The sequence below is a fragment of the Triticum urartu genome, chromosome 4A, assembly GCF_056163025.1.
Source record: "Triticum urartu cultivar PI428250 chromosome 4A, HENAU_Tu73, whole genome shotgun sequence".
In the NCBI taxonomy this organism is placed as follows: Eukaryota; Viridiplantae; Streptophyta; class Magnoliopsida; order Poales; family Poaceae; genus Triticum; species Triticum urartu.
In genome coordinates this window covers 322131458-322138935 of record NC_141876.1, presented here as the reverse complement: position 1 = coordinate 322138935, position 7478 = coordinate 322131458, and positions in this window count along the sequence as shown.

Below are 7478 nucleotides of genomic sequence, written 5' to 3'. Positions count from 1 at the left end.
TCTGGCGCCGTTGTCGGGGAGTGAAGCGCCTTTGGTAGGTGGAATTTGGTAAGGAAAAATGTATGTAGTGTGCTGAAATTTACTGTCACTTGTTACTATGGAAAGTAATCCTCTGAGGGGCTTGTTTGGGGTATCTTCACCCCCACCAGTAGAGCAAAGGGTTGCTCCTCAACCTACTGAACCTATTGAAAATGAAAATGTCTGCTTTGAAATTCCTTCGGGTATGATAGAAAAACTGCTAGCTAATCCCTTTTTAGGAGATGGAACAAAACATCCTGATGAGCATCTAATATATGTGGATGAAGTTTGTGGATTATTCAAGCTTGCAGGTGTACCCGGAGATGTTGTTAACAAGAAGGTCTTCCCTTTATCTTTGAAGGGAGATGCATCGACATGGTATAGGCTATGTGATGATATGGGGTCTTGGAATTACAAATGATTGAAATTGGAATTTCATCAGAAGTTTTATCCTATGCATCTTGTTCATCGTGGTCGCAATTATATATATAATTTTTGGCCTCGCGAAGGAGAAAGCATCGCTCAAGCTTGGAGGAGGCTTAAATCAATGTTATATTCATGCCCCAATCATGAGCTCTCAAGAGAAATGATTATTCAAAAAATTTATGCTCGGCTTTCTGATAGCAATCGCACCATGCTTGATACTTCTTGTGCTGGCTCTTTTATGATGAAGACTATTGAATTCAAATGGGATTTATTGGAAAGAATTAAACGCAAATCTGAAGATTGGTACCTCAACAAAGGTAAGGAGTCAGGTATGACACCTAGGTTTGATTGTGTTAAATCTTTTATGGATACCGATGTTTTCCGTAAATTTAGCACTAAATATGGACTTGGCTCTGAGATAGTAGCTTCTTTCTGTGAATCTTTTGCTACTTATGTTGATCTCCCCAAGGAGAAGTAGTTTAAATATCATCCTCCCATAGAAGTAAAAGTAGTTGCACATATTAAAGTTGAAGAAAAGACTATCACTTATAATGATCCTATTGTTCCTACTTCTTATGTTGAGAAACCACCTTTCCCTGTTAGGATAAAGGATCATGCTAAAGCTTCAACTGTGGTTCGTAAAAGCAATATCAAAACTTATACACCTTCTAAGAAAATTAAAGTTGAACCTGATATTGCTATTGTTAAAGATCTCTTGGCTGATAATATTGATGGGCATGTTATTTATTTCTGTGATGAAACTGCTAGAATTGCTAAACCTTGTGCTGAAGATAAACCTAGACCTGTGGTAGGCATGCCTGTTATTTCTATTAAATTAGGAGATTATTGTTATCATGGTTTATGTGATATGGGTGCCAGTGCTAGTGCAATACCTATTAGCCTATATAGAGAAATTATGCATGATATTGCACCTGTTGAATTAGAAGATATTGATGTCACAATTAAACTTGCCAATAGAGATACTATTTCACCAATAGGAATTGTTAGAGATGTTGAAGTCTTGTGTGGGAAAACTAAATATCATGCTGATTTTCTTTTTCTTGGTTCCCCACAAAATAGCTTTTGTCCCATTATATTTGGTAGACCCTTCTTAAACACTGTTAATACTACCATATATTGCAAAAGGGATGTTATTACTATCGGTTTAGATGATATGACTCATGAATTTAATTTCTCTAAATTTAGTAGACAACACCGTGAAGAAGAATTACCTAGTAAGGATGAAATTATTGGTCTTGCTTCTATTGCCATACCTCCTAGTGATCCTTTAGAACAATATTTGCTAGACCATGAAAATGACATGTTTATGAATGAAAGAAGGGAAATAGATGAATTATTCTTTAAATGGGAACCTATGGATCCTCCTCCACCCAAGGGTGATCCCGTGTTTGAGCTTAAACCGTTACCTGATACTCTTAAATATGCTTATCTTAATGAGAAAAAGATATATCCTGTTATTATTAGTGCTAACCTTTCAGAGCATGAGGAGGAGAGATTACTGAAAACTCTGAAGAAGCACTGTGCTGCTATTGGGTATACTCTTGATGATCTTAAGGGCATTAGTCCCACTCTATGTCAACATAAAATTAATTTGGAAGAAGATGCTAAACCAGTTCATGATCATCAATGACGGCTGAATCCTAAAATGAAAGAAGTGGTAAGAAAGGAAATACTAAAGCTCCTTGAGGCAGGTATAATCTATCCCGTTGCTGATAGTCAGTGGGTAAGTCCTGCCATTGTGTCCCTAAGAAAGGAGGTATTACTGTCGTTCCTAATGATAAAGATGAATTGATTCCTTAAAGAATTATTACAGGTTATAGGATGGTACTTGATTTCTGGAAATTAAATAAGGCCACTAAAAAGGATCATTACCCCTTACCTTTTATCGATCAAATGCTAGAAAGATTATCCAAACATACACATTTTTGCTTTCTAGATGGTTATTCTGGTTTCTCTCAAATACCTGTGTCAGCCAAAGATCAATCAAAGACTACTTTTACTTGCCCTTTTGGTACTTTTTCTTATAGACGTATGCCTTTTGGTCTATGTAATGCACCTGCTACCTTTCAAAGATGCATGATGGCTATATTCTCTGACTTTTGTGAAAAGATTTGTGAGGTTTTCATGGACGATTTCTCTGTCTATGGATCTTCTTTTGATGATTGCTTGAGCAACCTTGATCGAGTTTTGCAGAGATGTGAAGAAACTAATCTTGTCTTGAATTGGGAAAAGTGCCACTTTATGGTTAATGAAGGTATTGTCTTGGGGCACAAAGTTTCTGAAAGAGGTATTGAGGTTGATAAAGCCAAGGTTGATGCTATTGAAAAGATGCCATGCCCCAAGGACATCAAAGGTATAAGAAGTTTCCTTGGTCACGCCGGATTTTATAGGAGGTTCATTAAGGACTTCTCAAAAATTTCTCGGCCTCTGACTAATTTATTACAAAAAGATATACCCTTTTTTATGATGATTGTGTAAAAGCATTTGAAATACTTAAGAAAGCATTGATCCCTGCACCTATTGTTCAGCCACCTGATTGGAATTTACCCTTTGAAATTATGTGTGATGCTAGTGATTATGCTATAGGTGCTATTCTAGGGCAAAGAGTTGATAAGAAATTAAATGGTATTCAATATGCTAGTAAAACCCTAGACAATGCTCAAAGAACTTATGCTACTACTGAAAAAGAATTCTTAGCAGTTGTATTTGCTTGTGATAAGTTCAGACCTTATATTGTTGATCCTAAGTAACTATTCACACTGATCATGTTTCTATTAAATATCTTATGGAAAAGAAAGATGCTAAACCTAGACTTATTAGATCGGTTCTCTTGCTACAAGAATTTGACTTACATATTGTTGATAGAAAGGGAGCTGAGAACCCCGTTGCAGACAACTTGTCTAGGTTAGAAAATGTGCTTGATGACCCACTTCCCATTGATGATAGATTTCCTGATAAGCAACTAAATGTCATAAACGCTTCTCATACTGCTCCATGGTATGCTGATTATGCTAATTACATTGTTGCTAAGTTTACACCACCTAGTTTCACATACCAGCAAAAGAAAAAGTTCTTCTACGATTTGAGGCATTACTTTTGGGATGACCCACATCTTTATAAAGAAGGAGTAGATGGTGTTATTAGACATTGTGTACCTGAGCATGAACAGGAACAGATCCTAGGTAAGTGTCACTCCGAAGCTTATGGAGGACACCATGCTGGAGATAGAACTGCACATAAGGTATTGCAATCTGGGTTTTATTGGCCTACTCTCTTCAAAGATGCCCGTAAGTTTGTCTTATCTTGTGATGAATGTCAAAGAATTGGTAATATTAGTAGACGTCAAGAAATGCCTATGAACTATTCACTTGTTATCAAACCATTTGATGTTTGGTGCTTTGACTATATGCGACCTTTTCCTTCCTCTAATGGATGTACACATATTTTAGTTGTTGTTGATTACGTTACTAAGTGGGTAGAAGCTATTCCAACTAGTAGTGCTGATCATAACACTTCTATTAAAATGCTTAAAGAAGTTATTTTTCCAAGAATTGGAGTCCCTAGATATTTAATGACTGATGGTGGTTCACATTTTATTCATGGTGCTTTCCGTAAAATGCTTGCTAAGTATGATGTTAATCATAGAATTGCATCTCCTTATCACCCACAGTCTAGTGGTCAAGTAGAATTGAGTCATAGAGAGCTCAAATAAATTTTTCAAAAGACTATTAATAGATCTAGAAAGAATTGGTCCAAGAAACTTGATGATGCATTATGGGCCTATAGAACTGCATATAAAAATCCTATGGGTATGTCTCCGTATAAAATGGTTTATGGAAAAGCATGTCACTTACCTCTCAAACTAGAACATAAGGCATATTGGGCTATTAAAGAACTCAACTATGATTTTAAACTTGCCGGTGAGAAGAGGTTATTTGATATTAGCTCACTCGATGAGTGGAGAACCCAAGCCTACGAAAATGCCAAGTTGTTTAAAGAAAAAGATAAAAGATGGCATGATAAAAGGATACAAAAGCATGAGTTTAATGTAGGTGATTATGTATTGCTATACAACTCTTGTTTAAGATTTTTTGCAGGAAAACTTCTCTCTAAATGGGAAGGTCCTTACGTTATCGAGGAGTTCTATCGTTCTGGTGCCATAAAAATCAACAACTTCGAAGGCACAAATCCGAAGGTGGTGAACGGTCAAAGAATCAAACATTATATCTCAGGTAATCCCATAAATGCTGAAACCAATGTTATTGAAACCGTAACCCCGGAGGAATACATAAGGGACACTTTCCGGAACGTTTCAGACTCCGAAAAGGAATAGGTATGTGGTATGGTAAGTAAACCGACTCCAAAATAGTTTTTAAGGAAATATTTCTCCGTTTTGGAATATTTAGAAAAATAGAAAAATAAGAAGCAGTCCGGGAAGGACACGAGGGCTCCACGAGGGTGGAGGGCGCGCCCTACCCCCCTGGGCACGCCCCCTACCTCATGGGCACCTCGTGTGCTCTCCGGACTCCGTTTTCGTACACGACACGTATTTTGGTTGGTAAAAATTCATTATATAATCTCCCGGAGGTTTTGACTCCCGTATCACGCAAAAATCCCTTGTTTTTGTTTCGAGCTGTTTTTCTGACAGATCCAGGTCGTCATGTCGTCTTCAAGCGCCCCCAAGGACCAGTTCTTCGAGAATGTCATCAACCCCTACCTCGCAGAACTGCTGCAACACCCTCAAACCATTGAGATGCATGAGGGGTTGTTGCACATCCGCGATGCTGAGGGACCAAGGAAGACCGGAAGCACGGAGGCGAGCCTCGAGGCATTGGAGCAAGAAGTTTTCAAGTGTCAGGAGATGGTGGAGCGTGGACTCGACTCCAATCACATTATGATCACGAAGTTCACCAACAACCACAAGCTAGATGTCAAGGACATTGGGGAGGCCATCTTCGAGCTTCATGAGAAAAACGAGCACCTCCAAGCCCAGATCTATGACCCGCAAAATCAAAACTGTGAGTATGAATATAGATTCAAGAGAATGAGTTTGGCTGCAGATTTGAGGTTTCAGGAGACTCGGTCATCCTTCTATGATGGTGAGCCTATGCCTTGGAAGAAGGACGGCAAGCCTACGCCATCAACAAAATCACCACCGTGTCCACCAACGAAGAAGAATTGAGTATCTGGTATGGGCACTCCCCTTGGCAACTGCCAAGCTTGGGGGAGTGCCCCAGTATCGTATCACCATCACTTTTATCTTTACCGTTTTTCTTAGTTCGATCCTTTTGGTAATATCTTGATCTAGTAGAATAAAAGTCTTAGTATGATCTAGTTGTGAGTTTTGCTTTATAGTTCTTCTATGTAATCAAGTCCGTGAGCTATATAATAAAGATTTGTGTTGAGTCAAGGGCTTGATTATTTTGCCATGATCCTAAGGGAATAAAAGAAAATATAAAGGAATAAAAAGAAACAAAGAGATCATGTGAGTCTTATGGAGAGTAATGAGCTCACATAGAAAAAAGTATGATGAATAAAAGTTGTTAAGGGTTGGCAAACATAGTTTTGGTCATCATTGCAATTAATAGGAAGTAATGAGAGGTCTTCACACATAAATATACTATCTTGGACATCTTTTATTATTGTGAGCACTCATTAAAATATGACATGCTAAAAAGTTGATGTTGGACAAGGAAGTCAACGTAATGGGTTAAGTTTTCTTACATCTGAGATAAATTATATTGTCATGGATCATCCAACATGGTTGAGCTTGCCTTTCTCCCTCATGCTAGCCAAATTCATCGCACCAAGTAGAGATACTACTTGTGCTTCCAAATACTCTTAAAACCAGTCTTGCCATGAGAGTCCACTATACATACCTATGGATTGAGTAAGATCCTCTAAGTAAGTTGTCATCGGTGCAAGCAATAAAAATTGCTCTCTAAATATGTATGACTTATTAGTGTGGGGGGAAATAAGCTTTATATGATCATACGATATGGAAGAAATAAAAGCGACAGACTGCATAATAAAGTCCATATCGCAAGTGGCAATATAAAGTGACGTTCTTTCGCATTAAGATTTTGTGCATCCAACCATAAAAGCGCATGACAACCTCTGCTTCCCTCTGCGAAGGGCCTATCGTTTACTTTTATCTCCCACCTTGCATAAGAGTCATGGTGATCTTCACCCTTCCTTTTTACATTTTATCCTTTCGCAAGCACAGTATGTTGGAAAGATCCTGGTATATATGGCTAATTGGATGTGAGTTTTCATGAACTATTATTGTTGACATTACCCTTGAGGTAAAACGTTGGGAGGCAAACTATAAGCCCCTATCTTTCTCTGTGTCCGATTAAAACTCCATACCCATAAGTATTGCGTGAGTGTCAGCAATTGTGAAAGACTATATGATAGTTGATTATGTGGACTTGCTAAAAAGCTCTTATTTATTGACTCTTTCCTATGTTATGATAAATTGCAATTGCTCCAATGACTGAGATCATAGTTTGTTAGTTTTCAATGAAGTTTACGATTCATACTTGAAATTGTGATTGAATTATTACTCTGGCATAAGAAATCATATGACAAGAAATATATAAGTTGTTGTTCTAAGAATGATCATGATGCCCTCATGTCCATATTTTTTTTATCAACACCTCTATCTCTAAACATGTGGACATATTTTTCCATTTCGGCTTTCGCTTGAGGACAAGTGAGGTCTAAGCTTGGGAGAGTTGATGCGTCCATTTTGCATCATGCTTTTATATCGATATTTGTTGCATTATGGGTTGTTATTACACATTATGTCACAATACTTATGCCTATTCCCTCTTATTTTACAAGGTTTGCATAAAGAGGGAGAATGCCGGCAGCGGGGATTCTGGGCTGGAAAGGGAGCAAATATTAGAGACCTATTCTACACAGCTCCAAAAGTCCTGAAACTTCACGAAAGACATTTTTAGAATATATATAAAATACTCAGCGGAAGAAGTTCACCACGGGGGCCACAC